General features: G+C 42.6%; 1 protein-coding gene across 1 annotated transcript in view; it reads right to left on the reverse strand.

The window, feature by feature from the left end:
- Positions 1–9,294, reverse strand: part of PLEKHB2 (pleckstrin homology domain containing B2) — a 72,716-nt gene extending 63,422 nt beyond the window's left edge. The window contains exon 1 of the mRNA XM_040431020.1: positions 9,190–9,294. The gene's annotated coding sequence lies outside the window, so the exon portion shown is untranslated. The remainder of the gene's footprint in view (positions 1–9,189) is intronic.
- Between the last annotated feature and the right edge of the window lie 369 nt (positions 9,295–9,663).

Consider the following 9,663-nt stretch of genomic DNA (forward strand, 5'->3'; position numbering starts at 1 on the left):
TTTTAAAGAATGTATTTGTCTTGCACTGCTTAACATAAGTATTTGAACACCTGAGAAACAGCAAGAATTCTGGCTCTCAAAGACGTGTTACCGTGCCTTTAAAAAGTCCATCTCTACTCCACTCATTAATCTAACTTAGTAGCACCTGTCTGAGCTCTTTAAAGTCCCCTGTCCAGCCCACAGTCAGTCAGATGCCAACTACTACCATGGGCAAGACCAAAAAGCTGTCAAAAGATACCAGAGACAAAATTGTGGACCGCCACAAGGCTGGAAAGGGCTAGGGGCAATTGCCAAGCAGCTTGGTGACAAATAGATCAACTGTTGGAGCAATTGTTAGAAAATGGAAGAGGTTAAAGACGACTGTCAGTCTCCTCGGACTGGGGCTCCATGCAAGATCTCACCTCGTGGGGTATCACTGATCATAAGAAAGGTGAGGAATCAGCCCAGAACTACATGGAAGGATCTGGTCAATGACAAGAAGAGAGCTGGGACCACAGTTTCAAAGATCACTGTCGGTAGAACACTATGCCATCATGTAGAAAAAGGAAAATTCAGCAGCTCTCAATACGCCATCATGGTTTCAAATCATGCATTGCACGGAAGGTTCCCCTGCTCAAGTCATCACATTTCCAGGCCCGTCTGAATTTTGCCAATGATCATCTGGATGATCCAGAGGAGGCATGGGAGAAAGTCATGTGGTCAGATGAGACCAAAGTAGAACTTTTTGGTCTAAACTTCACTCGTCGTGTTTGGAGGAAAAAGAAGGATGAGTTGCATCCCAAGAACACCATCCCTACTGTGAAGCATGGGGGTGGTAACATCATGCTTTGGGGGTGCTTTTCTGCAAAACAGACAGGCCGACTGCACTGTATTAAGGAGAGGATGAATGGGGCCATTTATTGTGAGATTTTAAGCAACTACCTCCTTCCCTCAGTCAGAGCATTGAAGATGGGTCGTGGCTGGGTCTTCCAACATGACAACGACCCGAAGCACACAGCCAGGATAACCAAGGAGTGGCTCCGTAAGAAGCATATCAAGGTTCTGGAGTGGCCTAGCCAGTCTCCAGACCTAAATCCAATAGAACATCTTTGTAGGGAGCTCTAACTCTGTGTTGCTCAGGGACAGCCTCGAAACCTGACAGATCTAGAGGAGATCTGTGTGGAGGAGTGGGCAAAAATCCCTGTTGCAGTGTGTGCAAACCTGGTCAAGAACTACAGGAAACGTTTGACCTCTGTAATCGCAAACAAAGGCTTCTGTAGCAAATATTAACACTGATTTTCTCAGGTGTTCAAATACTTATGTTCAGCAGTGTAAGACAAATACATTCTTTAAAAATCATACAATGTGATTTCCTGACTTTTGTATTTAAATTCTGTCTCTCAGAGTGGGAATGCACCTACAATGTGACTTTCTCTGCTTAAACACTTTTAAAAACAAATCATACTGGGGAGAATGTATCAAGCCCCGCTCCCCAGAATTCTGGGTTTGTGACTTTTTGGGCTCATTTGCGTTAACCACTTCATTACCAGAGTTTTTATCCCCCTTCCTTACCAGGCCAATTTTTCAGTTGTAGCAATGCATCTAACTGCAAATAACTGATTATTTTCTGAGCCAGCCTACATGTATTTAATATTATTTTTATCGGGACACCACAAAAGGTTTTAAGGCGAAACATTTCTAAAACCATTCCCGTACACTTGTACCCTGAAAATCGACTCTATTTATGTAATTTATCTAGTGGCTGGGCCCGCCGCAAGACTTCAAAAGACTGGAGCGCATTTTGGATTTTTGCGGCCTATTTTTCAATTGCTGGTTCTATAGCACCCTACTGCCAGAAAAATCTTGCCAAAACGCAATAAGCCACTTCAAAGTGACATTTTTTATGTTATTCATCTTGGGGAAATTTGGACATTTTAATTTTTTTTTTATAAGAATAAATTTTATTATTTATTTTATTTATTTATTTTGTATTTACTTTTTCTTTAAGTGAATTAACCCCTTTCTGCTACAGTCAAGACAGGACGAGGTTAATTCCCAGTCTGCAGGATGACATTTCATTTTAAAGCCAGCAGGTGGCGCTCCCTGACGGCTTTTAGATTTTACAATGTAATAGACACTTGTAGCTGGATGCTATAAGCGTCTATTGCTGCCTAACTGCTCCCGCTAGCCACGGCACACCTCGCTGTGACAGCGTGGTCACAGCGATCTGCAACGGCTTGGGCCGCCGGCAGATCGCGATGTAACCCAACGTTTTTATACGTTGGGTTACAGATAACAGCCTACTGTCGCGACGTAGAAATCCGTGCGGCGGTAGGCAAGTGGTTAACATTTTGTTACATTTTGCATTTGTACAACACCCAACAGTTTTTTGCAACATTGCAAAATTATTGCACTCGTACTGCAGTAATGGGGTGGCAGCCAAAGTGCAGTTACATCTTAAGACAGAAGTCATTTTTTAAGTCAGTTTTTGGTGTTTTCTGTGTTGGAATAATTTTTACATAATTAAGTACTAATTGGTTTTGTCCCCTTTATTTATTATATTGTCTTCAATAATCTTTGTAATGTAGTGAGGGATAGTTACATAACATATACAAAGACCCCAATTGTGCTGAGAATGTTGCAATCCTGAGTGATTATCTCAGAGACATACATACTGCACACTGGGCATCCTTAGGAGGGGCGGAAAGGTATAAACTTCTGCACACAAAATCAAATAACTGGAACTCTGCTGAGAACATCATCCAGGTAGGATGTTGTAGGTCACTATCTCTCTCTTGTATCACCACGGGGTGTCGTCCATGTGCTATGATATGGCGACAGGAGTCCCCTCCCCATTGTACTGCAGGCCAGGAGATTGATTATTATTTATCTTTACTATTCTATATGTGATTTTCCTGTTTTATATTTAATCACACTTAGTAAATATTTTTTTTTATCACTTAGCCTGTTTAAACTTATTTATTCTCAAATTGTCAAATTCAGGTTAAAACATATATGTATTAGATTTTGGATATGATTTATAGTAACAGGACTCAATGAGCGTGAGAGCTATCCTTTGTTATATTACCGTATTTTCCGCCCCATAAGACACACATTTCCCCCCCCAATGGGGGGAAAATGTCCCTGTTTCTTATGGGGTAAATACTAATGAGCGCTTTCATTATAGAAGCTCTCATTAGTACCGGAGGACTGAGAAGCAGTGAAGGCTCTGTACTCACAGCTTCCTGGTCTTCGGCTGCCGGCTGTACTGTGGCTGCGCACAGCATGAGGGCGCTCTGTGACCTCACACTGTGCGTGTCGGGTCACAGCACAGCCACGACAAGAAGAAGACGGAGCACGATGGAGGTCAGGAGCGGCGGAGTCCGGAGAAGGAGAGGTAAGCGTTTTTATTTTATTTTATGTGCTGTGTGGCATGAGGGATGATATGAGGCAATGAGGGCTGAAATATCGCAATGGGGGCTGAAATATCGCAATGGGGGCTGAAATATCACAATGGAGGCTGAAATATCGCAATGAGGGCTGAAATATCGCAATGAGGGCTGAAATATCGCAATGGGGGCTGAAATATCACAATGGAGGCTGATATGAGAGGCAATGGGGACTGATATGAGAGGCAAAGGGGGCTGATATGAGGCATGGGGGGCTGATATGAGGCATGGTGGGCTCATCTGAGGTCTAAATGTGGGGTCTTATTAATATTGGGGACCTGATTGGGGCTGTTAGCTGAGGTCTGATTATCATGGGGGGTATGACTGGTGGTCTGATCTGAGGTCTAATGAAAAATATTTTTCCTTATTGTCCTCCTCAGAAACCTGCGTCTTATAGGGCGAAAAATACAGTAATAATTTAAGTAAGAGCACAGTGCCCCTCCCTCTTATTTCCACTGGCACATTTCAGAAGTAACACACTTTTATATCAGAACAGGTTTGAGTGTCACCAATACACAGAAGAATATCACATGATTGTTTGAGAGAATTGCTGAGATCACAGAGAATGAAAATGTCCTGGTATGTTTACACTGCATATGTGTAGCAAGCGGTGTCTGGATATTAATATCTGGAGACATACCGGTATATCAGAGGTGACCCAGCAGCAAGCAAAATTTGAATATAATCAAGAAAAAGAAAGTATAACAAATATTAACCCCTTCCTGATTCAGCAATTTTCACTTTTTTCATTTTCTACCTTTATGCTTTCCTGGATCCATTAACTTTTTTTTTTTATAGACTTGTTTTTTGTTGCACTTTCTAATGGCACCATTTACTATTCCATACAATGTAGTGGGAAGCTGGAAAAAAATTCTAATACTGGTAGAATTGGAAAAAAAATGCAATTCAAAATGATTTACAGCGTTCCATACATAGTTCAAATGATGCATTATCTTAATTCTACAGGTCAGTACAATCAAATTTTTATTGTTTTTCTTGTTTTAATACTTTTAAAATTTTTCTTTGCATCGCCATATTCTGATCCCTTTACATACTTAGAGCTGTGTGAGGGCTCATTTTTTTTAGGTGTGCATGACTTTTGAATAGCTTTTTATTCAAATTTTGAGAGATGAAACGACCAAAAATTGTGAATCATGCCATTCACAGTATGGGATAAATACCGTATTTTTCGCCCTATAAGACACACTTTTCCCCCCAAAAGTGGGGGGGAAATAGCAGTGCGTCTTATGGGGCGAATGCTGCATTTTTCCGAATTTTCAATGACACGCGCGGCGGGTGTATCAGCTGAGAGGGAGGAGGGGCTGGGGGCCGGCATCTGCTTTCATAATGACAGCGGGGCCCGTGCAGTGACTGTATTCTACTACATGGGCCCCGCTCACTGTATATAATCTTATCTATATTTGTAGGCATTGTTAATATAGTTCATGGTATTCAGCGCCTGTATACTTACAAGCGCTCGTAGCAGAGAGGAGGGAGGAGGCAGGCCGGGAGGACGGGCGCTGGCAGCGTGAGTGACTACGTCACGCGCCTGCACCGCCCACTTTATGAATGAAGCAGGCGGCGTGGGCGCATGACGTAGTGAATCACGCTGCCAGCGCCCATCCTCCCGGCCTGCCTCCTCTCTGCTACGAGTGCTTGTAAGTACGGTATACAGGCGCTGATTACCCTGAACTTTTATATATATACTTTTATATATATTTTATATATTAACAATGCCTACAATTATAGATAAGATTATATACAGTGAGCGGGGCCCGTGTAGTAGAATACAGTCACTGCACGGGCCCCGCTGTCATTATAAAACCAGATGCGACCCCCACCCCCTGTATTGGGAGTCATTCACACCGCAGGGACACTATTATGGGGGGGGGGATCTGTGGATGACACATAGCATAAGATGCTATATATGTGTCATCCACAGATCCCCCCCATAACAGTGTCATCCACAGATCCCCATAACAGTGCCATCCAGAGACCCCAATAAGAGCCATCCAGAGATCCCCCATAATAGTGTCATCCACAGACTACCATTAGTTCAAAACCCACCAAAAGCACACCTTTTGGTTCAAAATATTTTTCTTCTTATTTTCCTCCTCAAAAACCTAGGTGCGTCTTATGGGCCGGTGCGTCTTATAGGGCTAAAAATACGGTACTTTCATATTTTAATAGTTTGGGTATTTTTGGATGCAGCCATACTAATGATTCATATTATTTTTATTTTTTATTTGTCAAATGAGGAAAGGGGCTTGATTAGATTTTTTTTATATTTTTCTATTTTATTTGTCTACCTAGGGGACTTTAACATCTGATCACTTCTACCATGAACTGCAATGATTTACCATTGCAGTATATGGAAGAATCGCTACCTTCTTATCAAGCCATACCATAGATGGGGCCTGATAGGAACTTTACTATGGCAGGCCTCAGAGCCTTCAGAAACCTGGGGCTGCCATAGCAACTGAACGACTCCTGTGATGTCACAATGTGGTAGCCGTCTGGACACCGGGAGCACAGTGCTTCCGGTATTAGACAGCTCAGATGTCTTGGTCCTAATGGAGCACCGCATCTGGGGGGGTTAAAAGTCTGTGAATTGCGTTATTGATGATCACTTTCTCTGCCTCTAGGTGTCTGCTGTGCAGAACAGCATGCACACGACTCAGCTCTTAAGCGGGCACCATGTATAAAGTCCCAACTTTCATCGTACATGTAGGACAGATGTCGGGAAGGGGTTAACTCTGCTAAATTGAGCACAGTGCAGCCTCATCATGCCTATAGGCTACCCATAGTTTTTTCTAATTATATATCAATGAAGCAATATCATCACCAGTTTTAGAATATACCTTTTGCTTCAGTTCCTCACCATTTTTAAGATCTCTGTTTGCTATCAGTGAATAGTTATATTCTTGTTTACAACAAGAGGTTGAAATACAGGCCTAATAATTCTCACCGGTGGTAGAGCAAAACGGCCTGGGCCACAGGCTGATATATTTCTTTACACACAGTTTGGTCCCTGGGCAAAAAAAATGAACTCAAAAATGCCTGATCAATGTTCTTTGCAACATTTTTGAGGCGTTTCTTGACATTAAAAATGCCAACACTTATTGCACATGCATTTTTTTTTCTAACTTGAACAACTAACTTTCACCTTAAAGGGGTTATCCCATCTTAGACAATGGGGGCATATCGCTAGGATATGCCCCCATTGTCTGATAGGTGTGGGTCCCAGAGGTGGGACCCGCACCTACAAGGAGAACGGAGCGGAGAAAGTGGAGGAGGGCGCACTGCGCATGCGCAGCCGCCCTCCATTCATTTCTATGGAGCCGCCGAAAATAGCCGAGCGCTGGCTCGGCTATTTCCGTCGGCCCCATAGAAATGAATGGGAGCGAGGCCACTCATGCGCGGTGCGCTCCCATTCACTACAATGGGAGAGGCGGGGAGCTGTGCTTGGTGGTGGACGGATCCTGGGAAACCTGGGGTCCTCCAGCCACAACTCTCCCCGGCTCCGTTCTCGTTGTAGGTGCGGGTCCCAGAGGTGTGACCCGCACCTATCAGACAATGGGGGCATATCCTAGCGATATGCCCCCATTGTCTAAGATGGGAATACCCCTTTAAGGGTGAAAAAAACAACAACAATACAAAACAAAACAAAACAATTCTTGTCCTGCATGTAAAGCTAAAGCTACACAGTGATCTTGGTTGTGTGATAGCTGTCGGGCCCAAGTATTGCAGTGACCCAAAAGAAAATTCCATAACAGTAATAGGTATATATCAAAGTAACAAGAGAAAGACTTCAGGCTTGGATAGTCTTTTAAGAGAGATTCTTAACTGAAACTTTAACTACTCTTCAAAGGAAAGTTTATAATATGATTTTATTAAATATAAAAGCAATAGTATATACATAATACATATAGCTATAGAATATCCTTCTTTTGCACTTATCTATATACAAAGAACATAATACACAATTACATCAACACTTTAGCTGGAATCTTGACTACAGTAGATCCAGAATGAAGACAGTTACATCAGCGATTGATTTCACATCATCTGACAGCAACACATCAGCTGGGAAGTCTCGATCAGGAAAACACTGATCAGGTCCGTACACAAGGCTTCCCCCCATAGGACGATCTTCTAACTTCTTTCCTGAAGGGGTACAGCTTTATACAGATTAAACAAAGTCCTCCACTCCCTAGTGGAATGTAGCCAGGACATGCGCGATATAAAGGGTCACTGTGTACCACCAGTTATCATCCTGGACCGGCCAATTCCCAGATCCACAGTGAATCAGAATCCCAAATCAACCTTGAAAATATATTCACATGAAGTATAACGCCCTTCCACAAACAATTCTAAACAAATCTTCAGTGTCCTTCACAGGCCACAATGGCTCAGAAACAAAATGAAGTTTATTATGAACAGATACCAAATGGAGTTCAAATAATCAGAACATACACGTTCAGACTTTAACCAGATGCCAAAATTTGCACTAAATTTACTGCCTAAACAGAAGTACGATAACTGGAAATAACGAACAAGAAGTGACTTGAATGCATCCCACAATGGAGTGCAAACTGCACAATGACCCATGAAAATCATAAAATCCTAAATATTTCATGAACCACATGTACGACCCAAATGCATAAGTACTGTATTCTGAATGCCGGATCCGGCGCTAATACATTCCTATGGGAAAAAATGCCGGATCCGGCATTCAGGCAAGTCTTAAGTTTTTTTCGCCGGAGAGAAAACCGTAGCATGCTGAACTGAAGACATCCTGATGCAAACTGAACGGATTACTCTCCATTCAGAATGCATGGGGATAATACTGATCAGTTCTTTTTCGGTATAGTTCTATGCCGGAAAAGAAAAACGCAAGTGTGAAAGTACCCTTATTAATGAACTTTGATTAAAGCGGTTATCCAATCCTTATAATGACCCCCAGAATGCCCGAGCCCCTCCTCTAGAGCATACGTACCTGCTCCCCGGAACCCACGTTCCTTCAGATCCCTGCACGGCCGCATTTTTTATGGGTTGGATGAGGACCCATTTACTTCAACGGGGTCGCAAAACGCTATCCGCACTCGCATCTGCACTTGGGTTCTGTGCTGTCCGCTAAATTATAGAACTTTTTATAATCTTGTCCCACGGACGAGGATAGAACTGTTCTGTTAGGGGCTGACTGTTCTGTTCCGCAAAATGCAGAATGCACACGGCTGGTATCCATGTTTTGCGGATCCACAATTTGCTGACCGCAAAACAGCCAACGGTCGTGTGCATGAGCCCTAAAGATGTATGCAGTTTTGGCGAATACAGCGATCAGTCAACTGATCCGTCAGAAGATCAGAAAAATAAAACAGATCCTTTATTTTGAGCATCCGTTGTGCTCGTTTTGCATCCGTTTGTGTCTGTCCCATCAGAGATTTGTTATTTTTAACAAGAGACTTTATCACAAACGGATGCAAAATAAGCACAACGGATGCTCAAAATAAAGGATCCGATTTTTTTTTTTTTGTTCTTCTGATGGATTACAAGAATGGAAAACAAAATGGTAATGTGAACACGTCCTTAGTCTTACTACACAACACTAACACTGTTGTAGTGCTCTGTCCATTTGGGCCGGTGATGACCAACCTTACAGAGTTCAAAATTAAGAATCATACATAAAAGTTCCAGAAGTTCACTTTGTAAATCCTGTGAGTTACCAAACTGAAACCTAAGGTAGAGAGGTGCTGCTCACCTGTCAGGTCACTTACTGGCCCCTCTTCAGGTAGTTATGTCTAGGCTCTCTCCGTCTTGCTCTCTTCTCACAGCTCGCAGCTGGTAAGTGTCAGTTCCTGTCTGGCACCACCTTCTCTGACTTCACTACAGTCTCATGACTGCTGTTTACTTCCAGCTGCTCCCATGTGTTCAAGCTTCCGAAGGATGCTGGGACTTGTAGTTTCACAGAATGTTCTCTACTAATCATATACATCTGGTGTCTTCTTGTACACGCTCCTCTATGATTAATGAGTTCGTCTTGTTATTGGAGGGGGCCTGAAATACTAAACGGACAATTATAAAAGGCTGGATAGTTTTCTTATTTAACCTCTTCTTGATGCAGTGATTTTCCCTTTTCTGCTTCCTGCCTTTCCAGAGCCATAATGTTTTTAATTTTTCTGTTCATATAGCTGTATGGGGCTTGTTTTTTTGTGGGACAAGTTATACTTTCTAA

The sequence above is a fragment of the Bufo bufo genome, chromosome 4 (genome assembly GCF_905171765.1).
Source record: "Bufo bufo chromosome 4, aBufBuf1.1, whole genome shotgun sequence".
NCBI lineage: Eukaryota > Metazoa > Chordata > Amphibia > Anura > Bufonidae > Bufo > Bufo bufo.